Below are 27,595 nucleotides of genomic sequence, written 5' to 3'. Positions count from 1 at the left end.
CTTGGAAAGGTATTTGACAAAATTCAGTGTTATTAATAGAATAATGTAATGAAATAAGAGTTGATGGATTCCTACTTAATATAAAATATATATTATATATATTATATATTTATATTATATATATAATAAATATATATATTTATATATTATATATAAATATATAATATCACCACCAAGAAGAGAAAGCACTAGATATGTTCCTGCTAAGATCAAGAAGAAGAGAGGCTGGTCCTTATCACCAGTATTGTTTAACATTGTTCTAGATATATCAGTCAACATAATTGAACTGGAGACTGAAACAAGAGCTCTAAAAATGGGAAAAAAGTAATATTATTCTTACTTGTAAATATTATGGTTGATTACTGGGGAAACTCAAGATAATTTATTGGAAAGTTATAACACATGATAGAGAGTTCAGTAAGTTTGGGTCTGTACAAAATTAATACGTGGAGCCCAATAAACTACAAATATACAAACAATTATAACATTATAACAAACATTATAACAATTAAAAGTTATAATGGAAGAAACTATTTTACATACAAGAGCAATAAAAGAGATGAAATGCTAAGGTAGATAGTGTCAGAATTGAGTTAAATTTGGACACACAGCTGGTGTTACAGGATTGCTTTGTGTGTGGAAAACTCACACATCTTGTGTCTGAAGTGAGGTAGTGTAGTTGTAGCAGATTAAGGGTAGAGGAGACATACAAGAGAAGTAAGTTTTTGCTTTGTTTTGTTTTTCGGGTGGAAAACAAAATATTCCATTAAAACTCTGGTTGGAACTAATAAATTCAACGAAGTTGCAGGATAAAAGGAAACACACAAAACCCAGTTGTGTTTCTATACACTAATGAGTAATCCAAAGAGGAAATTAAGAAAACAATTCCAATTCCAGAACCAAAAAAATAAAACAAAACACTTGTACCCTGAAAGTTACAAAACATTGCTAAAAGAATTAAAGAAGACACAGATAAGCAAACAAACAAGCAAACACATAAATTACCCCTGAGTCATGGATTGGAAGACTTAATATTAAGATAATGACTGTTACCCAAAGGAATCTACAGATTTAATGCAGTCCCTATCAAAATCCTAACAATGGCTTCTGCAAAAACAGAAAATTCCATGCTAAAATTCATATGGAATCTCAAGGGACCCTGAGTAGCCAAAACAATGTTGAAAATGAACAAAGTTGGATGACTCATACATTTTGATTTCAAAACTTACTACAAAACTACAGTAATCAAAACAGTGTGGTGCTGGTACAAAGACAGACATATAGCTCAATAGAATAGAATAGAAAGCCTAGAAATAAACCCTTGCATTATGGCCAATTGATTTGGACAAAGTTGCCAAGACTATTGTGTAGGGCAAAAGACAGCCTTTTTAACAAAAGTGCTGCAAAAACTGGATATCCACATGCAAACAATTGATGGTGGACCCTTACCTTACTTATACTACACACCAAAATTAACTCAAAATGAGTAAAAACTTAAATGTAAGTGCTAAAACTATAACATATTTTAGAAGAAAGCCTAAGGAAAAAAGCCTCTTGACATCGAATTTGGCAATGATTTCTTAATATGACACTGAGAGCACAGGCAAAAAATGCAAAAACAGATTAAGTTGGATTACATGAACCATAAAAATAAAACTTTTGTGAATCAAGGTTCACAGTCAACAGAGTGGAAAAGTGACCTACAGAACAGGAGAAAATATTTGCAAATTATATATCTGATAAGAGGTTAACATCCAGAATATATATATATATAAACCTCATACAACTCAACAAAAACAAAACAAACAACCTGATTTTAAAAATGGGCAGGGCACCTGGGTGGCTCAGTCAGTTGAGCATCTGACTTTGGCTCAGGTCATGATCTCGTGGTTTGTGATTTCCAGCCCCACATCAGGCTTGCTGCTGTTAGACTGCCAGTGCAGAGTCTGCTTGAATCTTCTGTCCCCCCCTCTCTTTGCCCCTGCCCTGCTTGCGCTCTCCCTACAATAAATAAATATTTTTTAAAAATGGGCAAAGGCTTGCATAGACATTTCTCCAAAGAAGATATACAAATGGCCAATAAGCGCACGTAAAGATGCTCCACGTCACTAAATGGTGAGAGAAAGGCAAGTCAAAACCACAATGAGGTACCTTCTCATACCTATTAGATGGCTACTATATAAAAACGCAAACAGAAAATAACAAGTGTTGGTGAGAATGTGAAACGATGCAGCAGCTGAAACTATGCTACAGTGGTTTCTCCAAAACTTTGAAAAGTAGACTTACCATTTCATCCAGCAATTCCACATCTGGATATATACCCAAAAGAACTGAATGGAGAGTCTCAAAGAGTTATTTGTACACTCATGTTTAGAGTAGCATTATTCACAATAGCCAAAAGTTGGAAGCAACTCAGTTGTCCATGGATGAATGTATAAACAAAATGTGGCATCTACACACAGTGGAATATTATTCAACATTAAAAAGAATGGAAATTCTGATAAAATCTACAACATGGATGTTGTACATTGAGTACATTATTCTGTGTGAAATAAGCCAGTTACAAAAAGACAAATAGTGTATGATTTCACTCATATGAGGTACCTAGAGTAGACAAATTCATAGGGACAGAAAGTAGAAGGGTGGTTGCCAGGGGCTGGAGGAGGAGTGAATGGGAATAATTCTTTAATGGGTACAGAGTTTCAATTTTGCAAAACAAAAAGAGTTCTGGAGATCTGTTATACAACAGCATGAGTGTACTTACAACTTACTGAACTGTGCAATTAAAAATGGTTAAGATGGTAAATAGTATGTCATGTGCATTTTCTTACAAGTAAAAATAGAAAAAATAAATGAGAATGAAGAACTTTTTCATCTACCATATTGGTAAGAACAAGAACCCAGGGGTGTCTGGGTGGCTCAGTTAGTTAAATGTCTGACTTCGGCTCAGGTCATGATCTCACAGTTCATGGGTTTGAGCCCCAGGTTGGGCTCTGTGTTGACAGCTCAGAGCCTGGAGCTTCAGATTCTGTGTCTCCCTCTCTCTCTGTCCCTCCCCCACTCATGCTCTGTCTCTCAAAAATAAATAAACATTTAAAAAATTTAAAAAATGAAGTGAATAATAATGAGATAGCATTATACCTTTGGTGGTTTAAACCCATACCTACAGATATTTGAACATTCCTCCCATTAAAAGGTGAAATCTATGTCCCACTTTGTGAAACAGGGCAGCAGTTTTTGACCATCTTGACCATAGTGATTTTAGGTGATTTCTGTCATAAAGAGTCATGCAATTTCTTCTGCTTTCCTCAATCTGCTTTTGGAGACCTGAGGCCTCCATGCTGTGAGGAGAGACCACACATGGGACACCTGGTCAAGAGTCCCGAGTGAGCACAGGGGCTAGCGAGGGAAGAAACCTCCAAGCAATTCCAACTCCCAACCTTTTGGGTCTTTCCAGTTGAGATCCTAGACGTGGTCAGAGCAGAGGAAAACCATTCCCCTAGAACCCTGAAAAACTCCTCACCCAGAATCTGTGGCTTAACACAATGGTCATTATTTTGTGCTGCTAAATTTGGAGTGTTTCGTTACCCAGCAATAAAATACCTGGAAGATTGCTTTTGTAGGGAGGAAGGCAGGAATGCATGGCATTGTTTGCACACCCATGAACTATGTCTAGAAGGGCTCCCACAAAATTGGCCACACTGGCTACTTCCCAGGGAGGAAAGTGATTAGGGATGGGAAGGAGAGAGACTGTCCTTCTTCCACTTAGGTATCTCTTGTGATACACATTCCTGTGACCCAAAAAGGAAATGCAACGTGAAGGTACTGGAAAGGAAGAACAAAAGCGTTCTTGTTGGCGGTTGGTACAACATTCTGCATGGCTAATCAATAGCGTTATTTGGCAATGGTTAAAGTGAATGACAATTTAGCATGCTGGTCAGGTTATAGTATCATCAGGTGCACACAGCCCTTTCTTAGGCCCCAGCGACAATCAGGTTGAAAAATGCCACAGCAGCAACAGTCCACCATCAGTGTTTTTTTTTCTTCCAGACTGCCTTTTTAAAGTTAAATTTCCAGAAAAGCCGTCTTTAATCCCCTAACATCCCAGATGAGATGGGTCTTCTCCGGAGTAGAGGGAGCAGCTGGGGAGAGGTCCACCCAGGGTGGACGCAGGGAGGACAGGTGGGGACAAAGGATACAGGCAGCTCCTTTGAATCCTCCTCACCCCGGAAGGGTTGCTGGTTCAGGCAGGACGAAGCTGGCAGCGAGGAGCACTTGGCCAGCGGTGAGAGCGCTGGAAGGTGGCAGAGGAGGGAGAGGGAAGAGGTTAAATAATGACCGATGGGACTGCAGCTGTGGTCACAGGCTTCACTGGACCAGATCTCCAGTGGGAAAGGGCCCCCCTCTCTTCCCTGGCAGGAGCTCATCAGGGGCCTCGGAGAATGAGGCAAAGTCCAAGAAATGGAAGATGTGTTCCAACAGAAGGGTTAATGCTTAAGCCAGTGCTTCTCAACCTTTGGTACCCCCCAAACCACTGGGCAGGGAGGCACAGCAGAAGGCAGGTGCCATGGTATCCCACTCTCAGGAGCCGACATCTGGGAGTCCTGAAGGGGCTCAGTACACAGCAAAGTGGAGAGGCCCAGTCGCCAAACTCAGGCACCAGCAGGTTTTGGGACCTCTCCTGCTACATCCACCCACAGGCAGGTCCAGCTGCTTGAGTTGGAGACTAGGAAGCGTGTGGTTTGTCCTCTCCTTGACATCTCAGTCCTGGGGCCCCATCACCTGCTCTCTCCACCTGTCTCCTGACTTAGTTCATTTTTTCATGACCTTCTCTTCATCTCCACCATTAATGATGGGAATAACCAATTTAAAAAAATCCCAATATCCACGCCAGTGCCCCAGACCAATTAAATAAAAATCTCTTGGGTAGGCCCCCAAGGTCATGGTTTTTTGAAGGCCCCTGAGTGATCTAATATGCAGCCGAGACAGCCATTAGTTATGGGTGATCCCACTGGTGTTGAGAGGGAGGGATTCAGAAATGGGCATGTGGCCCGATTCTGCCCTATGAGACTTGAAGAGAAGTCTTGTGGGGGAGGCTTTTGAAAATCTAGCAGTTCTGGAAGATTATTCAGTCATGAAAAGGAATGAAATACTGATACATACTACAACATGAATGCATGAGATGGGGAGTTACTGCTTACTGGCTGTGAGGGCTCCTTCTGAGGTGATGAAAATGTTCTGGAACTAGACAGTGGTGATAGTTGCCCAACATTGTGAATGTACTACATGCCATTAATGGTAAATTCCATTATGTGTATGTTACTAAATACATGTCTCCTTTGTGTCAGGGTGAGAAGAGCAGCCAGAGGAAGAAGCCAATCTCAAGAAAAGTGGAGCAGAAAAACAGGGCAAATCTGGTCACAGATGACAGGGCTGGGCTGCTGAATCCATGTGTCCTGGGGTCTGTTGTACTTCCAGGCATCTTGTTACAGGTGATGATAAATACCCTTACGGTTTAAGGCTATTTGGGTCAGGGGTCAATATTAACAGTTTTAGAAGATCTTCCTCCTCTAGTCCCTGGGACTGGGTGATATCACATGGCCTCTGAGCCTGCCTGGCTGGGACCGCCTCAGCACAGCGTCCACCAGTTCCCAGAGGCCACTCGGTCTCTTCCAGCTCTACTGGGCAGCATCACTGCGGGCTCAGGCATTAGTTCTGCAGGGGCTCTGAGAAAATAGGATGCTTTGGCCATTGAATGGAGAGGCACGTCCCTCCCTAAACTGCCTCCTGTCTTTCTAGATGGAGAGCAGCTTCAGTCGGATTCCCCAGGAAGAGATTATTAGCGTGTCAGTGACTTCAAAGACTGAAGGGAAAATTGCCACGACTCTCATGACCGACTTCCACTCCAAATTAGACCTGTGGGAGATGTGGCATTTGGAAGACAGGACTAAGGCTTTCAGACACCACAAACACTGTCATGGCTGTCGGACCAGGACCCTTCCAGGCTCATCCTCGGAGTTAGTTATGGCCAGTCCCTGCTGGAGAGATCTCTCAACCCTCTGCCTCCCACCCCCCCCACCCCCCATCTGTACTGCCTGAGCAATGTGCAGCCCTGCGAGGGACCAGTCTGCCCATCCTGTTCCTTCTCCCTCCCGCCACCTGGGGTTCCTGTCCTAAGATGTACCTACACCATAAACTTTGTGTAAACTCCCATCCTTTCACTGATGCCGTGTCCCTCCCAATTCAACTCCTGCTAGCATTGGGGCCGATGGGGCACATGCTCCCATGGCCCCTCTAAACAGCCCCACCATTCCCTGACTTCCCACCTCTTATTATGGCTGATTAGTAGTGGGCACTGGCAGGGGCCAGGCCTTTCCCCCCTCACCTTACTGCCTTCTCACAGCTGACTCATGATGAAGCACCACTGTGGGCCTGCACAGTGGGGGTGAGCATGTGAATGTCTGTTCTTCTTATAGGTGAGGGCTTCTCCAGGGCCTGCCTGCCCCAGGCTTTCACAGAGTGATGCTCTGACAGTAGGGCTGAGTCATCTCCTGGTACTAGGGACTCAGGGCTTGGGCCTCAGGGCCAAAGGGGATGCATAGCCAGGCTGACATGTTGGGATAGATACCCTGGAGTTTGTAAGTTGGCTGACAGGATGCTGGGCCATTTTCCACAGATACTTCCTGGACAGGCAGTTGATATCTTCTGAGCCCTTCCTATCCTTCCATTCATCCACCCATCCGTCCATCCATCCATCCATCCACCCGTCTGTCCACCCGTCCATCCATCCATCCACCCATCCGTTCATCCATCCATCCATCCATCCATCCGTCCGTCCATCCGTCCGTCCATCCATCCATCCATAAAGTGGTGTAACTTAGTGCAGGTTTTCAAACTCTGTTGTGTACAGGGCCATGTGGGTACCATGACTGAGTGGAGCAGACAAGGAAGAAGATGATCAGAGCCTTTTACACTGGCTTTTGATGCTGGAAGTGCAACAGGGAACAGTGAGGTCTGGGAAGAAAGTAGGGAGAAGGGTCTCATACAAAGGGTCAGCTCAGCCAATTATTGCCAAGAGGAAATGTGGGCCTAATGGGGCCTGATATCCTAAAATGTGAGCTTTTATGTAAACTCTCTCAATTGTTAAATGTCAATGTGTTTAATCAAATCTAAAACACCGGGCAGGCTCCAGTTGTGCAAGTCAAGCAAAATATGTATATGGGCTGGAGTCAGCGCTGGGACCCCCTCTGACATGGGATCTAAAACACAGCCTTTGCAGTTAGATCTAGAGCAGCTGAGAGATGTGGGGCAAGTAATTCAACCACTGTGGACCTCAGTTTCCTCTTCTGTAAGATGGGGTAACATCTACCCACCTCACAGGGTTGATGTGAGGGCTAAAGTGGATAATGCATGAAATGCTCTGCACACAGTGCCTACTTAGAACACATGCTCACATGGAAGCTGTTGTTATCAATAGCATTGTCTGCTCTGGGCCTGGCACGGTGGCAGGCGTGGGCAGTGAGGACCCTTGCAGGCCTGGAGGTGCTGACTTCAGTGGGGCTGGCCCCCAGCAAGCCCCAAGGATGAGGACAAGGATGGGGGGGGGGCCTCCCAGTCAGTACCTAGACTTCCCCTTCTCTCCTTCCACCTTCCCTTGGCATCTGCCCCCAGGTTTCTTTGGTTACTTCTGCTGAAAATGAAAAGGGGAAAAAGGCATTTCTGAAAAGCAGAAGAGGTTTTTGTTGTTGTTATTGTTGTTTGTTTGCTTGCTTTTTAAGCTTATTTGAAATCCCGGTTCCCAGAAAAGTCAGCATAGGTCACAGGGTAAGTGCAGGGAATAGAAAGAGGTAATCTTCATGGAGGTCAGAGCCCGGGGTGCCAGGAAGCCTTTCCTTCTCCAGACATCTGCTCAGCGAGTGTTGTGGGGAAGAGGGGCTGCGGTGAGGAGGCAAGGGCTGTCCCCCGATGCATAGTGAGCACAGAGGCAGAAGGTCCTTGATTTCCATCCGTGTCCACGTCAACCATCTCCCTGGTTGCTTGAGTTGAGCTCAGTTAGTTTCTGCTATTTGAATCCCAGACAGAGAGGTTTTGGTTCCAGGGAGCAGTGGCTAGTCACCATTCTTATGGACTGAGGAGGGGCTCACTGTAGGTCCCCAGCAGCTCTCCTGGGGGTGGGGCTGGGCACCCCAGGGGCTCTTCTTGCTTCCTGTGGTGTTGCTTCAGCTTCTGCCTCTCCTGAGACAGCTGTGGGTCGAGTTCCAACTCCCTCTCGCTGGGGCCAGTGGGCAGGGGTGGAACCTGGGCATGCCTGGGTCCTTGGCACTGATCTTGCTCCTGTTAGTATGCTCCCCTCTCCCCCTCCCTCTCTCCCCTGCCCTCTCCTTTCTTTCCCTCTCCCCACCTCCCTCCTCTCCCCACCTTCCTTCCTCCTTCCTCTTCTCTTCTCTCTCTCTCTCTCTCTCTCTTTGGCACCCCTCACTGACCAGCCCAATATGATCTTCCCCATGTTCCCAATTTAAAGAAAGACACCATGGGGGGTGGGGTCTGAGGAAGTTTCTGGTTGAGTAGTTTCCTGTCTTTTGTTGCTGGCCTGCTCACGGATTGATTGTGCTATATAAGTCAAGTGTCAATTCTAAGTACTGTGTGACATTAAGCAAATTCCTTCACTTCTCTGAGCTTCCATTTACCCCATCTGCAAATGGGCAATAATATTCATCTTACAGAATTGTGTGAAGAACACAAATATAATCCAAGTGCCAGGAATTCCTTGAGGTCAGGGACAATGTATTATTTATGTATGGATCCTTAGATTCAGGTTCATGGTAAGCGCTCAATACATGTCTATTGAGTCAACTTGTTTCTAAATGGTGTATGTAGGTATCAGTTAAGAATACTTGGTGGGTTGGGGAATGGGCAAAATAGGAGAAGGGGATTAAAAGATACAAACTTTCAGTTATAATAGAAATAAAGTTGTTTTTTTTAAACATTTATTTATTTTTGAGAGACAGAGAGAGACAGCGCGTGAGTGGGGGAGGGGCAGAGTGAGAGGGAGACAGAGAATCTGAAGCAGGCTCCAGGCTCCGAGCTGTCAGCACAGAGCCTGATGTGGGGCTCGAACTCATGAACTGTGAGATCATGACCTGAGCTGAAGTCAGACGCTTAACTGACTGAGCCACCCAGGTGCCCCTTGGTTATCATAGAAATAAGACTTGGGGATTCAAAGTATAGCATAGGGAATATAATTAATAACATGTAAAGACTTTGTATGGTGACAGATGGTGGCTAGATTTATCATGGTAATCACTTCACAATGTATATAAATGTTGAATCATTATGTTGCACACCTGAAACTAATATAAGATTGTATGTCAATACACTTCAATAAAATTTAAAAAGTAAATAAAAATAAAACATAAAAAGGTATTGATTGAAATAATAATATTTAAATGTATTTACCAATTTTGCTTCACATAAGTATCACTGTAACTTGGGATTTCTGCATAAAATATTCAAACACACACACACACACACACACACACACACACACAAGAATGTTTTTGCTACAAGAAACAGAAACTCTTCTTTACAGAGGCCTAGTCATACAACAAGATTCTCCAAGTCATGTTGCTCGCATTGGTTCAGAAACTCATGGCATCAGTGCAAGCTTATGTGCGAATTTTTTGCTTGTTGCCTTGTGATCACAAAATAGCTGCTAAGGCTCCAGACAGTTTATTTGTGTTCAAGGCAGCATGAAGGAGGGAGGACTGCAATTTCCTTTTAATCAAGAAAAGCAGAAACCTCCTCCAATCCTAGAAAATGTTCACTCAAGTTTCATTTCCCAGAGCTATGTCAAATGTCCACCCGGTTTCAGGGGAGGCTGGCAAAGTATTTAACTTCCCCAAGCTCTTTAAGGGAAGTGGCAAGGGACAAGGGAGAAATCCCATCCGTTTAGCCAACTGCAGTCTGCCCCAGATCGAGGTGCCTGTACCCACCCCTTTCTGAGGGAATTGTGGGATACAGCTTTTGTGAGCTTATCAGGATTGTGCTTAGAGTACACGAGAGAGAAAGTCAAGTGTAGGATTCGGGACTGGGAGGGGGGCAGAGGTTTATATCACTAGATGTGTGTCCATCAGCTAGTCCATCCCTGCCTCTGTACTTTGGCTTCTAGGCTCCTGAATGAGCCTAACTGGACAAAACAGCTGTCATGCTAGCTTCATGGAACCACTATGTGAAGACCAGAAAAGAGGAAAGGGTAGGACAGAAGGCAAAGAGTTGAAAGCAACATGTATGATTATGTGCACATGGCTATAGATACATTTATAGGCAATAGTAGCAAAAATGCTAGATTAAAGCATCCCCCACACCCTGTCAACTGAGGCAAGAGTGAGAAAGCTGTCACACGCAACTGCGCGTGACAGCATCAACCCCGTGTGCAGCTCCAGGCCTCTGAGACAGTTCCAGCCACCCAGACCCAGGCTGGTGAGGAACAGAGGGCAGCATGGGCCCTCGTCATAAAAGAATGAGTCAAATCTTGGACTCCTTTCTCCTGCCTCCTCTTCCTAGCAGGTGCCTATTTATTGCCACCAGCTCCAACAGCAGTCAGGGTGTCTACTCTTCCTTGAGCTTGTCTGTGTTTTCCACTTTTTCTAAAGTTTATTTATTTACTTAGAGCGCATGAGCAGGGAAGGGGCAGAAGAGAAGGAGAGAGCATCCCAAGCAGGCTCCACACTACCAGCACGGAATCCCCAGTGGGACTCCAACTCACAAACTGCAAGACCATGACCTGAGCTGAAACCGAGAGTCAGAGGCTTAATGGACTGAGCCACTAGGCGCCCTGCCCACAACCCCCCCCACCCCCCACTTTTTCTAAAAGCCAGTGTCTGCGTCTGTGGGTTTAAATTCCATTTTAAAAGTAGTTTTGTTTTTTTAATCATTATTTTTTAGTTTGTGAGAATGATCTAGGCTTATTATAAAGAAGTTACTCACCACAGAAAAATACAAAAACTCAATTTGTGTATTTTTGTTGTTTTTTTCTTGTTTACTAACTTTGTACATATTTTTTGCTGCTCAAGAAAGAAGGGCGTATGCTGGCTTCCTTGTGAGATCTTTACTTGAAACTATGATGTTTCTCATACATATACAAATAGAAAATTAAGCATAAACTTCTTATGCTGATGGCTCTTACGTTACTGTTAAACCAAAGAAAATTTAGAAACCGTATATAACCAACATGACAAGACCACTAAGCTTCCAAATTATATTAATTTAACATGAGGGATGTTCATGTTTTACTGAAAATGAATGACTTAACATATGTCTGGAAGGCATAACGCTTTACTTCTTTTTTGTTTTTTTGTTTTTTTCTTCATTCAGTACATCTATACTTCAATTCAAAAAATTGAAAAAAGTCTTAAACAAGCGGTGCCCTGGTGGCTCAGTCAGTTAAGCGTCTGACTTCAGCTCAGATCATGATCTCATCTCAGGTCATCTCTCTGTTGTGATGCAGTGTGAGGTACAGGGCCTTAGGGGTCAAGTGAGCCTGCTGACTGGTGGTTAGACTCAGCTTCCAGATGGTAGTAAGTAAGTCCAGGGGAACAAGTCAAACCAAACTTCGAGGAAACACAATTCAGAATATGGGACATTCTATAGGACAACTGACCTGGATTCTTCAAATGGATATCATACCCCTGCCTCCCCAACCAAAAGGTGGAGGGCTGTTCAAGGTGGACTAAAATGTCCCAGCAACAAATGAAACATGTGAACCTTAACCTGTTTCAAAAAAGGAAAGAAAAGAAAAGAAAAGAAAACCCTATAAGGGTAAAATTAAACTGGTAAAACTGGTAAAATTTAATTTCATATAGAATGGATATTAGATGGTATAGATACATTATTGTTAAATTTCTTAGGTGTGATAATGACAGTGTAATTTATGAGATGCGCACTGATGTCTCCATGAGTAAAGAAGTGTCATGGTACCTGCAGCTAAATTTCAAATGGGTCATATATATTATATATACATATTTAAAAATACATAATATATAAATTGTATATACATTATATATAATATACAAATTATGTGTATGTTACATATATTGCATATAAATTTTATATATAATATATTATATGTATATCTTGTATATGTAATGTTTTACCACATGTATAATATATGGCCAAGTTTCACAACTGTTGCATTGAGGTGATGGCTATATGACTGTTTGTTGTGTTATTTTTTCCAAAAGAAATTCTAGTATTTATTGATAAATGTAAGATTAATGCAGTGTTGCCTGGGTGGCTCAGCTGGTTAAGTGTCAGACTTCGGCTCAGGTCATGATCTCACAGCTTTTGTGTTAGAGCCCTGAGTCAGGCTCTGTGCTAACAGCTGGGAGCCTGGAGCCTGCTTCAGATTCTGTGTCTCCCTCTCTCCCTGCCCCTCCCCTGCTCACACTCTGTCTCTCTCTCAAAAATAAATAAATATTAAAAATATTTAAAAAATGTAAGATTAATGCTAATGAAACACATTTAAGATTGAAGTATAATTGAGATAAGTTGTATTAGTTTCAGGTGTACAACATAGTGATTGACAACTGTATACTTTATGCAGTACTCACCATGATAAGTGTAATCACCATCTGGCACTGTAAAAGTTATTACAATATTCTCTATGCTGTATTTTTTCCCCTGTGACTTATTTATTTTACAACTGGAAGTTTGTACCTCTTAGTCCCCTGTATCTATTTTGCCCTTCCCCCTACTCCCTCCCTCTGGCAATCACCAGTTTGTTCTCTGTATTTATGGGGCTGTTTCTGTGTGTGTGTGTGTGTTTGATGTATTTTTTAGATTCCACCTGTAAGTGAAATCATATGGTATCTGTCTTTCCCTGGCTGATTTATTTCACTTAGCATAATACCCTCAAGGTCTGTCCATGTTGTTTGAATGACAAGAGTCCATTATTTTTTATGCCTGAGTAATATCCCATTGTGTATGTATGCGACATCTTTATCCATTCATCATCATCAATGGACATTTAGGTTCCTTTCATATCTTGGCTTTTATAAACACTGCTGTAAACATAGGAGTGCATACATCTTTTCAAATTAGTGTTTTCCTTTTCTTTGGGTAAGTACCCAGCAGTGGAATTACTAGTTGTAATTTTTTGAGGAATCTCCATCCTGTTTTCCATAGAGGTTGCACCAAGTACATTCCCATCAACACTACATGAGGGTTCCGTTTCTGCACATCCTCACCAACACTTGTTATTTCTTGTCTTTTTGATACTAGTCATTCTGACAGGTGTGAGGTGATATCTCAAGGTGGGGTTTTTTTTTAACTCTTAAAAATTTATTTATTTGAATTCAAGTTGTTTTTTTTAATATGAAATTTATTGTCAAACACTGTGGTTTTTAAAAAATGTTTATTTATTTTAAGAGACAGAGAGAGCATGAGCGAGTGGGGGAGGGGCAGAGTGTGCACGTGCCTGAGAGAGAGAGAGAGAGAGAGACAGAGAGACAGAGAGACAGAGAGTAACAGAGGAGAGGGAGTCACAGAATCTGAAGCACGCTCCAGGCTCCGAGCTGTCAGCACAGAGCCTGATGCAGGGCCCGAACCCACAAACTGCGGGATCGTGACCTGAGCTGAAGTTGAACGCTTAACTGCCTGAGCCACCCAGGTGCCCCTAGATACAAAAATTCTTAACAAAATATTAGCAAATAGAATTTAGCAATATATAAAAAGAATTAAACACCATGACCAAGTGGGATTTATTCCAGGGATGCAACGCTGGCTCCATATTCAAAAACCAATCAATGTAGGGGCACCTGAGTGGCTTAGTAGGTTAAACATCTGACTCTTGATTTGGCTCGGGTCATGATATGGTGGCTCATGAGACTGAGTCCCACGTTGGGCCCCTGGTTGAGCCCTGCGCTATCAGCACAGAGTCTCCTTGGGATTCTCTCTCTCCTCTCTCTGCCCCTCCCCTACTCTCTCTTTCTCTCTCTCTCAAAAATAAATAAATAAACAAAAAAAATCAATGTAATCTATCAGAATCTAAAGAATAAAAATTATATGATGAAGAAAAATCATTTGACAAAATTCAATACCCATTATGATAAACTCAGATAACTAGGAATAGAGAGAGCTTTCTCAATTTGATAAAGAACATCTTAAAAAAACCCTAAAACCAACATCATACTTAGTGGTGAAAGACCAAATGTTTCCCTAATGCTGTGAGATCTCAAAGCAAAGGCACTGGGGCTGCCTGGCAGACCTGGGGAAGCTTTCCGGATGGGGGGGCGGATTCTTGAATTGAGTCTAGAGGTGAGCTGGAAACAGTGAGGTAAAGTGGAAGAGGCTGGTGAGATGTAGAACAGCTTCTGCCAAGCTTGGAGGGAAGCTGGCAGGAGGGCCTGGGCTGGGCTTGAGCCTAGGAATTCGGGGACAGGAAGGTACGGAAGCAGGTGGGAGTGCCCAGAGCCACCAGGAACCTGCACATTAATATACAGTAAAACCTTGGATTGCAAGTAACCTGTTCTGCAAGTGTTCTGCAAGATGGGCAAACATTTCTAGTAAATTTTAACTTGATAAATGAGTGATGTCTTGCAATACGAGTAGTACATGATGTCAAATGTCCCGTGATCCCAACTGAGCCGATGGTTCTTCTCTCTCTCTCTCTCCTCTCTCCTCTCTCTTTCTCTCTCTCTCTCTCTCTCTCACTGCAGGATTGTGGGTGATCATCTCCCATACTTGGATGCTTGGTCTCAGGCTGTGGTGTTTGGCAGAAATCAGTGATTTTTCAGAACATTGGAAGGTGCCCACAACTGGCACTACTGTATTTTTTGTCACTTCAAAGCACCTACGGACAGTCCTTTGCTCTTCCATCCAAGACTAAGCTTAGGAATGCTTTGCTTCATTCTAGGTCTGGCAGACCCTTTCCTCTGTTGCTGTATTGCCAGTTACATTAAATACATATATGACCAGAGTTTATTAATACTGTACTATAGTCAACATCCGTGCGAGCGTACACAATGGCCCCCATGCAGAAAAAGGCTGAAAAGAAAGGTGGTAAGAAGGAGATGATTACAGTGGAAGTTAAGAAGGAAATCATCGAAAAGTACAAACAAGGTATGGGAGTGGTTAGAATTCCGAGATTCTGTGTGAAGTCTATGTCCTCGTCTTGTCTGCAGAGGAGGAGGAGAAAAAGGCGGTGGAATCCCTCACTTCATATGAGATAAGGGAGATGTGTAAAATGTGGGAAACAGAGCAGAATTTTGTAGAGAAGCACTACCGAATAAGGCTGTAGCAGTGCGAGTGTGAATCTGTTTAACGACAATGCAATGTCACATTTTCACAATCCTCAAAAGGAGGCAAAAGCAGGTGTCATTGGACAGGTTCCTTGTTAAAGTTGCATGAAAATAAAAAGATTCCACTGAGCCAATAGGTAGCAGTGATTATGTTAATGATAGTGAAAGTCGTCCTACACAATCACCCTCCTCTCTTGTCTCCCTCACACCAGCCACAAAGGTAAATGCAGGTTAATTTGCTTATTTTTCTTATATTTTGTATTTTCTTTATTATTTTGTATTATATTCCAGTATTGTTATCATTTTTATATGAGTATTTTTGGGTTGTGTAACGAATCATCTGAGTTTCCATTATTAAGGGAAATTTGCTTTGATATACAAGTGCTTCGGATTACAAGCATGTTTCTGGAGCAAATTATGCTTGCAAACCAAGGTATTATTGCATTTGGAATTTACTCTGGAATCTCAGGAGGCAGTGAAGGGCAGGAGAGTGGCATGGTCAGAATAATATTTTATTTTATTTTTTGTATGTTTATTTTTAAATTTATTTTGAGAGAGAGAGAGAGAGCAAGCAGGGGAGGGGCAGAGAGAGAGAGGGAGACATAATCCCAAGCAGGTTCCACACTGTCAGCACAGAGCCCGGTGCAGGGCTCCAACTCACAAACCATGAGATCATGACTTGAGCTGAAATCAAGAGCCAGATGCTTAAGGAGCTGAGCCCCCCAGGTGTCCCAGTTTTATTTTATTTTAAATGTTTACTTATTTATTTTTTATGCAGGGGGTGGGGCAGAGAGAGAGAGAGAGAGAGAGAGAGACAGAATCCTAAGCAGGCTCCGCACTGTCAGCCCAGAGCCTGTCATAGGGCTCGAACTCATGAACCTCAAGATCAAGACCTGAGTCAAGATCAACGGATACTTAACTGACTGAGTCCCCCAGGGGCCCCCATAATAACATTTTAGAAAAGTCTCCCTGGGCCGTGGAGAGGGCAAGTGGGAGGGCAAGGCAGATGAGAGGTGGGAGGTCTTAAGGGGGACAGGCTATGGGCACAGAGGAAGCAGTCTGGGGGTGGGGGCAGTTAACCAGGGCTGTGTGGACATAATGAGGCTATAAGGGTTTCAGAGCCCAGGCCAGGGCTCCTCCAAGAATCTCTGGAACACAGCTTCCTTCTGGTAGCCAAACTGTCCCCGCCTGGACCCAGGGGTAGGGTGGGTCCAGCTCCAGGCTACCTCATAGCATTCTCTGAGATGCTGAGCCAGGAGCCTGGTCATGGCTTGGGAATGTCTTCGTTTCTGTAGATGGCTTGCACCAGTGTCAGAATTTTAGAATGGCTATGTCAAGGTGTTCATTGCAGGGGCCTCCCGCTTGCCAGGGTGCTGCAGCTGCGGTTGGTGAAGACTTTAGGCATGGGTCCTACACGAGGCCGAAGGTTTCCTCCAATGGTGTATATGTTTGGGTGTCTGTAAAAGTGAATCAGTTCAAAATATCTACCTTGTTCAGGTTTTTTCCCCACTCATGGAATTTTGGGCAACAGGCAACAGGCAACAATTTAGTATGTTACGGGTTGTTATCTACCAAGGGTGGTTTATAGAGTATTGTCCGTATGCTTCCAGACTGAGGACTCCTTGTGGGCAGGGACCTGCTTTATTCTCCTCTGTGTGTGTCCGCAGTGTCCGGGCCAGCCAGCTCAGCGCTCACTGATCACTGATCTGGAGATTTCACTGCCTCCTCGGGGGGCCAGTCTTGTTTCTGTATTTACAGGCAGATGTGATGTGGGTCTAATTAGACAGTAAAAAACACCTCCTTGCTTCATGTGGATGGTGGGGTTTACATAAACTATATATACTATATACATAGTTTGCATAAACTATATATGTACATGAACTATATATGACATACACAGGATAGTATTGGGAATGCTAACCACTGCTTTGCGAGGGACTGCTTTGTCCCTCGGCATTTCTGTTGCCTACAAACTTCCCTTGTTCAAACAGATGAGCTCTCTGCTTTCATTGCTTCAGGGAATGGGTCAAATTCTTGGCTTCTGACTTTGGAAAGCAGAGACCTATTCATAAGCCAGCAGACTAGGGGCAGTGCCTTGCAAGTTAGCCTAGACCAGGTCTTCCTTCTTTCAGATCAGAAAGCTACCCTTAGGGTGGGATTGTGGAGAGTCAGAGAGGAAGTGAACACAGCTTGGATGTGCTAGGTTCTCATAGAGGCCCTGGCTTTGCTCTCCAGACCAATCCTTGGGGACAAGGTCAGGGGGTGGGGGTGGAGACAGAAACCCTAGCCCGGTCTGGAAGAACCTGAGAGCAGAGTATATTTTTCCCAGAGTTCCCTGAGCAGCCATGCACAAGGTAGGAGAAACTCTGCTGTCTTGTCTGGGCGGTGGACTAAGGAAGCCTCAGAAGGTTACCCACGGCCTCAACATGCAGGGAGAAGCAAAAGAGATTTCTTACATTTGTCCCCCTGTCTGAGAGGTCCCCACGATGTTAGGTATCCTAAACCTGCAGTTGTGAGGGATGTGGGATGTTCCTCCCAAGACCTGGCCCAGACCTGGGATGCAGCTGTGTGGCTGATATGGCAGACCCCAGGCTGGAGAAAGAAGGGAAAGGCACACTATGGTGTAGAAGTGGTCAGAAGGTAGGTGTGAGGACCGGAGCTTTCTAAGTCTGGAGAAATGAGAAAGGGGTAGGAATGACCTTCTGGCGAAATAAGGCTTTGAGAGAGAAGAGTAAAGGAAGTCAATTAGTTCATGTACAGTCAGGACTGTGGATTGAGCTCTGTCCCTACTGCTATGAATGCCCATACATTTAGCCATTTTTTAAAAGTTTATTTATTGAGAGAGAGAGTGAGAGAGCATGAGCGAGCATGAGCAGGGGACAGGGAGAGAGAGAGAGAGAGAGAGAGAGAAGAGAGAGAAACAATCCATGCTGAGCACAGAGCCCCATGTGGGGCTCGATCTCACAAACTGGGAGGTCATGATGAGTCGAAATCAAGTGAGATGCTTAACAACTGAGCCACCCAGACTCCCCTCAGTCATTTTTGATTTAAGAAAGCATTGTGTTTTGGGAGCAGGAGCCATTGAATTGGACATTGTCAGATGTTTACTTAGAATGAACAAAAAACTATTATTATGTTCTGTGTTCCACTCCGTAAAATATAAAATGCAAGAAACATGATTTCATGGCAGGAGTGATGTTGGCCACCTGCACTCTGTGAATGTGCATCACTGTCTGCCCTGCGGCACCCGTCACCCGCAGGGCCACCAATCAGGGCTCGGCCATGCCCTTGGTTCTGCTACCAGCTCCTGGGGCCAGGAACTAGGCTGGGCTGGTAGAAGCTGGCTTTAGAAGCAATGCAGGTCAGCAGGAAATAAGTGAATTAAGCATGACCAGTGACTTATAAAACCATAGGCAAATGCAGCATACTTAATGCAGCAAATGTCAGTAAAAGAGAGAGAGGAAGTGACATGGGTGGGACATATGTGAAGGCAGAAAGGCGGTGACTGTGATTGAATGCCGCTTGCCCACTTACAAGACACCAGCTGCAGGTAGGTCTCCACCCATTGGTGCCAAATGCCTTTGCTGACCATGCCTTGGGTGGACTATGTCCAGAGCCAGGAGCAGTGGCAACATTCTAGCAGCTATGTGCTGAGAGTCTTATCTATGCTTCATGGAGAGTAGCAGAGGTCAGAGTTACCTAGACCCAGTCCTCGCCCCCCCAGGGCACCTGTTGAGGGTTGTGGTTCTCAAACAGAGCATAGCCTCCACTCAAAGGCAACCCCAGTTCTGTGCAGGAGGTTGTCATTTCTTGACTTACAGTCTGAGAAAAAAAAGATTCTTCCCCACAAACAAGCATAACCTCCTCCACCACCAGGCCAGGAGGGACACAGTGTGTGCATCCCTACTCACTGTCAGAGTCAAGAATTGGGTACTAATGTGACTTCCCCCCACAATAACAGAATGACGTTTGGGAGGTGCCGGGTGTGGAGAAAGGCAGGTGCAGGGAGGCACAGAGGAGGGTCACTGATCCCTGCCTGAGTCAGATGAGTCAAGGATGACTTTCTGGAGGAGATGACCTGTGAGCTGGGTCTGAAGAGTGATGAGGGGCAGCCAGGTGGTCAGGTGAAGACACAGGGGAGAAGAGCTGGTCTGGTGGCATGTGCATGTGTGTCTTTGGGAAGAGTATATTCAAGGCCCCGGCACACATGACGGCCTGTCTGGACAAGGGTGACACCAGTCGGGCAGCTCTGCCCCACCCAGGTGTCTGCTCACAGCCACAGGGATGCTCAGGGGCAAAACACTCAGCAAGGCACAGTTAGGTTTCAAGTACACATGATGAACTTGAGTAGAGTGGACAGGACCAAAAGACGATAGGGGAAAATTTGTCGTCAAGAAAGGTGGAATCTGGCATACGGGGCGAAGCGGCCGATGGTGTTCTAGTTGTTCTGCTTCTTCACCAACATTTGGCATTGTCAGTCATTTCCGTTTTAGCCATTTGTGTGTGTGTGTATATGTGAGTGTGTGTGTATACGTGGTTTTCTAATTTGCATTTCCCTAAAAACCAATGAAGTGTAGCATTTTCTCATGTGTGTTTTGCCATCTTTGGTGAAACGTCTCTTCAAATCATTTGCCTGGCTCTTTCTTGTTATTTGTTAACATGGGCTGTTCACCCTCTTGTCACTGAGCTACAGCAGTTGTTTCTATATTTGCAGTACGAGTCCTTTGCTCGTATGTGTCACGAGGAGTTTTTATCCGACTGGGTGACTTCTTCACTTTCATAATAGTATCTTTGGAAAAGCGGATTTTTTTAATTGTGAGGAAGTCCCATTTATCAATTTTTAATGGGAGTTTAATATTCAAAATATCGAGGTGCCAAAATTTAGATAGGTACTTATTTAACCAAGCCATGCTTGGACATTCAGGCTGCTTCCCACTTTTCACTGTTTCACCTATCTTGAGGAACATCACTGTACTGAAAACCGTGCTCTGAGGATAGTTTCACAAGCATTTCAGGATGCCAACACTTGCAAGGCTTTTGTACATGCCCTGAAAAGGCTTGTCTCAAAGGTCACCTGGTGATGTGTATGGGAAGCCTGGTTTCAAGGGACTGTCCAGTCCTCCTAAGAGTCCCCTAGCTTGTTAGTTTGCTATATCATAGATATGCCTAGAAACATACATATGCCATTTCGTCCCTGCACTTTGTGGGGGAAACCATTTTTTCCACAGATAATACAAAGGAAATGCTAGTAAATTTCCAGTGAGCATTTCCAAAGGCTGGAATCTTATTCCTAAAGGAAGTCAGCAGTGATTTATTGAAGGAAGGCTGGGCAAAGGGCTGTTTGCTTTTTGGCGCCTCTATTTGCCCGGCTGTAAAGCTGGCAAAGGTCAGCCTGCTGCTTCTCACCACGGGGAGGGCCACAGACCAGATGAACTGAGAGGCACTGTCCCTAGCCTGTGGGCCAGCATGTCATAATAGTAACTGCCATTTATCGAGGACACTGAGCCCTGGGCCAGGGGGCCTGTTACCTCTAATTCTCAACAACAGCCTTGCTTGGCGCGTATTATTGCCCCACTTAGAAGCTGCAGGCAGTGACTGGCCCAAGGTCACATGACTAATGGTGGCAGAGCCTGGCCTTCTGGCTCTGAGCTTACGATGGTGTCATTTTCTTGCTGTACTGCATTAGGGCCACACCATAGACAGCACACAGGACAAAAAAAGGTTTAAAGATATGGAGGCGAAACACAGGTGATTATCTTTTTGTTGTTTAAATATGTGTTTATTTATTTTTGAGAAAGAGAGAGAGAGAGAGAGAGCGCACGCACACATGTGCGGGAGAGGCATAGATCCCAGGCAAGCTCCCCACTGTCAGTGTAGAGCCCTACCCAGGGCTTGAACCCATGAACCTAGAGATCATGACCTGAGCTGAAATCAAGAGTTGGAAGCTTAACCGACTGAGCTACCCAGGTACCCCAAGCAAGTTGATTATCTTAAAAGTTTTGTTTTGCTTTTGGAGACTTCATTTGCTGGTGGCAAAAGGGAGTAGCTGGTTCTTGCTGGTTCTTTCTTGTTTCCAGAAGCCTTGGCAATATCCTGCAGCCAGTTGGTGGCCCAGTGACGGGCCTACTCTCCGGACTCCTTCCTGCAGGGCCTGGTTAAATACGATCAAGAATGGAGCTCAACATCTAGGGTGGTAGGTTTGGGGGCGAGGAGGCAAAGCCTGGGACAGGTCTTCTCTCAGAAGGTCCTCTGGAATATCACTCTCCCGTTTCTGCAAGGATCTTTTCAATTATGGCTCATAGGCCTGGACAGTGGATAGATGTCAGTGTTCAGCACCAGATTGAGCACAGATTGTGAACTATATGTGTTTAATCTCCTTTTCCACCTTTATTCTTGATTCCTATCCTATCACTAGTACTCATATGTCCCGATTTGCCCAGGACAGCCCTGGTTTATGTCTACTGTCAATGTAATCTGCCTCTCCAACCCCCTTTGGTCTATATTAATTCAGACAGACCAGTTAGAGGCACTTCAGAGAAACTCTCACTTGAATACACATCAGGGAGTCATTAGAGTTGCCTCTCAGAAGGGCATTACTATGATAACATACACTAGCCATGACTCTTGATTGTAAATGACCTCAAATTGACTTTAATAAGAAAAAGATGTATTGGTTGGCATAGCTAGACAGCTGGAGGGCTCAAGCCTGACTGGAACCAAGTTCTCAAACAATTTTGTTACTTCTGTCCCTCTGTCTCTGTTCCTCTGTCCCCATCTCTCCAACTCTCAACTCCTGTTGATTTCACCTTATAGGCAGGATCATCCACCTGATGGGCAAGCTGGCCCCTGGAGACTCTAGACTCACACTCCCCCAATCTTAGCAACTCTCCCGGAAAGAGGAACTTTCCTTTCCTATGGGCATATATCCCTTCATGTCCAGGGAAGTCTGAGTGGCTCTGCTTGGGTCATGTGCACATCCTTGAGCCAATTGCTATGGCTTTGGGGTGAGTAGGCAGCTCACCTGGGCTATGTACACATCATGGCGCAAGGGGCAAGGTTGCATCAGTTCACACCAAACAAGGACGGAGTCCCTAAAGAAGTAGGTCAATTATCTGAGCAGACCACATTGACTGCATCTGCCATCCACTGTATACAGCCACTGTCTATGTTGTCACTTCTGATATCCCAGGGGCTTTATGGATAATGTTCATCATTTGCACAATTACTTAAAGAGTATAATTTACCCCTGTATTACAGAGGCGGCTTGAATAGTTTAAATCCTATAGCCAAGGATGGAAAAGTGGTCAATGGAGAACGTGACCTCTGACTCTAGAACTACCTGCCCCTCCCACAATGTCCTGGTGGCGTTTTACATGTGAGAGGGAGTGAGGGTAATCTGTCAAGGAGCCTTTCTTGGATGTGCATCACACATGTGCTGCCTGAAATAATGTTTCTGGACAGACAAATCCCCTTCTTGTTCTGCCTGTAGATTCTTCTGGATTCTTCCTGTTTCTCTAGGAGATGAAGCCTGCTGTCCCAGGAGAGAGGTAGGAAGCTGGTCCATTCCAGTCACTGGGGATGGCCAGGTGCTGACTGATCTCAGTATAGGACCTACATTGTGCCCCGGGCCTTTGGGTAAATGCATCCTGTCTTCTCTGAGTCCTGATTGTTATATAACAAGGGCAAAAATGTCCTACTGCTGTAGAACACAGGATTCTTCTGACAGTCATAAGAATATAAGCAAAAAATCTTGCTTCGTAAGATAGGATGATAATGATGATGGATGATGATAGTTGTCATGGTGCTAGAGCAGGGCCCCCTATTCAATTCTTGAAGAACAGAAGGAAAACATGAGGGCGGTGTTATTTTCTCTCCAAGGGAAGGGAGAGAAGGCACTTTGCTTGCCTGCGTCTTTCCTAATTCGCAAAATCACTTCCCCAGACCTTACGGTTCAGAGGTGCAGGCACAGGACACACGGTCTGCGTTTGTGTTTAGTCTTTCTACTCTGCCATATTGTGGTTTCCCAACCAGCGCCCCAGGGACAGCTTCCTCGTTTCAATTTGTATTTTCCATAGCTTTTCTTTCTGATGACAAAAATAGTACGTGCACAAAATTGGGAAAATAAAAAAGGGAGAAAAAAATCCTCACCCCGAAATCGCTCTACCCAGAGATATCAACACCCAGCAGTTAGCCGTTGCTGTTATACAATGTAATATCCTGCCTTACTCTGTTAGCAACACATTAGCAGCATTTCCCCATCACAAAAAAACTTGGGAATCACTGTTTCCGCAGACATTGCATGCATGGCTACACCAGAGTTTAGTTCATTGCAGCTGGTAATAGGCCTTTGTGCAGAGGTCTGGGAGTGAGCTGGACAGCTGGGCCCCCGGGGTCTTCTGCACAGAGCTGGGGAGACACAGGGGGCGGGAGACCTGGGCCCTGAAGGGGCAGAGGGAAAGGCAGCGCACAATATGTTGCATATTTGCTTGTCTGTTGATTTGTTCCTGCCTGGATGTTTGAGGGCTCTGCTAGGCATCAGGTGCCCTCCTCATTCTCGGGCCAATGCCCACTTCAGGTCTGTAACATCCCTCCCTCAAAGAGCCTCCCAGGCTGTTCCCAGAACCCCTCCTGTCCCTGGTGTGGCACACTCCTGGAAGAGGGGCTCCATTGCACCCACCACTGTTTCTGCAGAGCCCAGCCCAGCACTGGCATTTAGTAGGTGCTGACAACGTTTGGAGAGTGAGAGAGGGAGCAAACAATAAACAGTGAACATGCCAAAATAGTAATTTTGCATTATTACAATTAAGGTGACGAACATCTGCATGATTAAAGCTTTGCTAAAATTTCAAGTTATTTCCTAGACTTGAAATTCAAAGATTGAAGGATGCAGGCATTTTTAAAAGTTTATTTATTTATTTTGAGAGTGAGAGCGAGAGCAAGTGGGGGAGGGGCAGACATACAGGCAGAGAGAATCCCAAGCAGTCTCTGGGGTGCCTGGAGCCAGCGCAGAGCCCGACGTGTGGGCCTCAACCTCACAAACTGTGAGTCTTGATCTCAGGCACCTAGCCATGAGATCGTGACCTGAGCAGAGATCAAGAGTCTGATGCTTGGGGTGCCTGGGTGGCTCAGTCGGTTAAGCGTCCTACTTAAGCTCAGGTCATGATCTCACACTCCGTGAGTTCGAGCCCCACATCGGGCTCTGTGCTGACAGCTCAGAGCTTGGAGCCTGCTTTGGACTCTGTGTCTCCCTCTCTCTCTCCCCCTCCCCTGTTCATGTTCTGTTTCTCTCTGTCTCAAAAACAAATAAACATTAAAAAAAGTTAAAAAAAAAAAGTCTGATGCTGAACCGACTGAGCCACCCAGACGCCCTAAAGAATATAGACATTTTGATGGTTCTTAATACATATTACAAGACTGCTTTCTGGAAATTCCAGTATCTGTCATAATCTCAGAAGCAGTATGTGTGAGTGCCTGTCTCTCTGGCTGTAGGTAATGTAGTTTAAAAAATGATTCGCCAATTTGATGAAAGTAGAGGCAGGAATGATATAATTCGTTGATTTAATAAATGCTTTTTTTTTTTTTTAAACCTGTTAATTGATCATTTGAAACTCCGATTTTGTGAATTGTCCATCTGTGCCATTTGCCCAGTTATACTGGATCTTAGTGTTTTGTTTGTGATCGTGAAAACAATGGGCTATCATGGTAAAGAAAATCAGACATTATAGCAAATCATAAAGAAGAAAGTAAAAATCTCCTACATTCCTACCCCTTGGACTCGTGACTAACATTTTTGGAGTATGTCCTTCCAAACTTTTAACCTTATGTGTTAATAGTAGTTTTTGAAGTTTAAAACATTTAAATTTCTATGTACTCTCAAACTAGCATTGTTTATTTCAATAGATCTTCCAATGCCTTTGTGTTTAAAAAAGTTTTTCCAACGTAGATATCACATTAAGAGTTGCCATGTTTAGGGGTGTCTCAGTGCCTCCGTGGCACTGTCCCCTAAGCTTCCAACTTCGGCTCAGGTCACAATCTCACAGTTGGTGAGTTCTAGCCCCATGTGAGGCTCTGTGCTGACAGCTCAGATCCTGGAGCCTGCTTCCGATTCTGTCTCTTCCTTTCTCTCTGCCCCTCTCCCACTCACACTCTGTCTCTGTCTTTCAAAAATAAATAGACATTAAAAAAAAAAAGGATTATCACGTTTAAAGATACAGCTATGCGTGTGTTTAGTTATTAAGGCCATATAGTATATTGTAGAATATTTAGGAAATTAAGAGGAAAAAATCAGCCATAATCTCTCGACCTTAAACAAAGCCTGTTTCCTTTGTGCATGGTCCTTTTGAGTCTTGGATCACGAGCACTTATATTTATTTTTAGTGGTTGCAAGGACAGAGTGCATGCACAGTGTTTTTTGTCTTCTCCTTTTTGCTCACAACTATACTGTAAGCATTATTTTCATGTTGCTACATCTCTGGATGGTTGTTTAGAATGATCCCCTAGCTGACTCCATCCTGCTGATAACCATCTAAGTTGCTTCCAATTTTTTTGTCAAGTGATATTTTGCAACACCAAAGCCCAGCGAAGCACAATCTCCCACTGTTCCCTGGGAACTGATTGTAATATGGTTTGACTTCTGCTTATTTCCTCCTTTCCTCCGAGGAGTGTTGGGAGACAGCGCTCTTAGAGAACGGTTAGAAAAACGACAATCATAAAATTAGGAGAAGAGAGACCATGAAGTGAAAGCACGTTGAGCTTTTAGAAAAAAGTCGCTTTAACAACTCAGGCTGTGCTGTTTACGTTTTGTTTTTGTAACTCATGAATCGGGCTTGAGTTTATAATCATAATTTTGACAAAATGCTTTCCATTTGTGCAGTGCTTGGTGCTTTTTCTGGGACGCAGTTCGGTGTATCAGCTGAGGGCTTTAGTGCAGGAAGACCAGGGTTTGGATATCTGCTTCTCTCTTGTGATCTTCAGTTGCTGCAATCCCCAGTCTGTCTTTCTGCAAAATAGGAGTGGTAATAAGCCAGGAGGGAGGACTGGTTAAGATCATCCCTTATGGGCACTGAGCAGTAATGGGAAGAAGAAGGAGGAGGAGTGGCCAGAGTACAGGAGGCCTTCCATGCAGAGGGAAGTGAAAACCTTTTATTCCTGGGCCTCAGTTTCTCCATTTATATGGGGGCGGGGCTTGGTGTATGGTCTCCAAAGTCTTTCCTGCTTCTGGGAGCCTCCCAGGGACCTCTGCCCTGGCACCTGTCCACCCGCCTCAACAGGGCGTCCAGGACTCCTCTCTCCACTCAGCTCAGCCTTCGGTGCCTGAGAAACCTTGCAGGGCGGTGCCCTGGCCTCCAGGGCAGCATAGGGCTGTGGCATCCTTTATAGCCTCTGACATAATTTGGGGAAGGGGTGTGAGTGGGATCTGTAGATTCAACACATATTTATAAATCTCGAACAAGTGTCATTGATTTGTTGGCAAAGCTAGTTAGCAATAACCTTATCTTCTCTTTGAATAACGATCATTAATCATCCCCCTCCCCGCCTCACAGAAGAGAAGGCAGCCCAGTAGTATATAGTGGTAGAGAGCCTGGAAGGCAGAACCAGAGATTTGGTTCCAGGCCTCTCTGCGCCCATTTGTCAAATGGGAATGATAACAGCACCTACCTCATAGGGCTGTTGTGGAGACTGGAAGCTATACCGCCTGTTCAGGAGACAGCCGAGTGCCAGGCACACAGTAAGTGCTCAGTTAATGGTCAGTTGTTATTACAGTAATAATTATTGGCAAATGGGAAAACAGCGCGCTTTGTAGGCATGGGACTAGGTGCCAAGGACAGAGATGTGAAGATGTCCTAGAGGGGCCCCCCCCCCGGCCCCCCCCCCCCCCCCCCAGAACCCAGGTGAAAACTGGTGAGTCTATAGGCCAGGGCGAGGCCGAGCGTCCTGCGCGAGGCCAGAGCCAAACCCAGAGCTGGAGAGCGGGTTCCCGCCGCGCGCTCCAGGCCGGGGCTCCCCGATCCCGGGGACGCGCCCCGATCGCCGCCCTTAACCTCTGGTTTTGGAACGCACCCTTTCTCAGGCTGGTCTCTTGTCCCGAGAGGACGGCGTCTTCGTCTCCGCCCCGGGGCGGTGTCTTCGGAGTGCCCCAGGAGACCCGCTCGCCGCAGCACCGGGCGCCCTCGCGCACCTCCCCTCGCTCCAGGTCTGCCGAGGGTTCCGACGCCCGCGGAGGCCCTTTAAAAGGCAGAGTCTGGTCCGCAGGGGGCGGGCGGGGGGCGCTGACCGCCGCCCGAGGCCCGGCCCCTCCT

General features: G+C 44.9%; 1 long non-coding RNA gene across 2 annotated transcripts; it reads right to left on the bottom strand.

Moving 5' to 3' along the window:
• Positions 1-24,837: 24,837 nt before the first annotated feature.
• On the bottom strand, positions 24,838-27,510 carry LOC132672654 (uncharacterized). Of its 2 annotated transcripts, XR_013557348.2 has the most exons (4): positions 27,357-27,510; positions 26,955-26,991; positions 26,555-26,712; positions 24,838-26,291 (listed from the first exon to the last, which is right to left on the bottom strand). It is a non-coding gene; the product is annotated as an uncharacterized LOC132672654 (long non-coding RNA). The 2 variants fall into 2 exon arrangements; XR_013557347.2 differs by lacking the exon at positions 26,955-26,991.
• Between the last annotated feature and the right edge of the window lie 85 nt (positions 27,511-27,595).

The sequence above is a fragment of the Panthera onca genome, chromosome C1 (genome assembly GCF_046562875.1).
Source record: "Panthera onca isolate mPanOnc1 chromosome C1, mPanOnc1 haplotype 2, whole genome shotgun sequence".
In the NCBI taxonomy this organism is placed as follows: domain Eukaryota; kingdom Metazoa; phylum Chordata; class Mammalia; order Carnivora; family Felidae; genus Panthera; species Panthera onca.
This window is presented reverse-complemented; position numbering and strand designations above follow the sequence as displayed.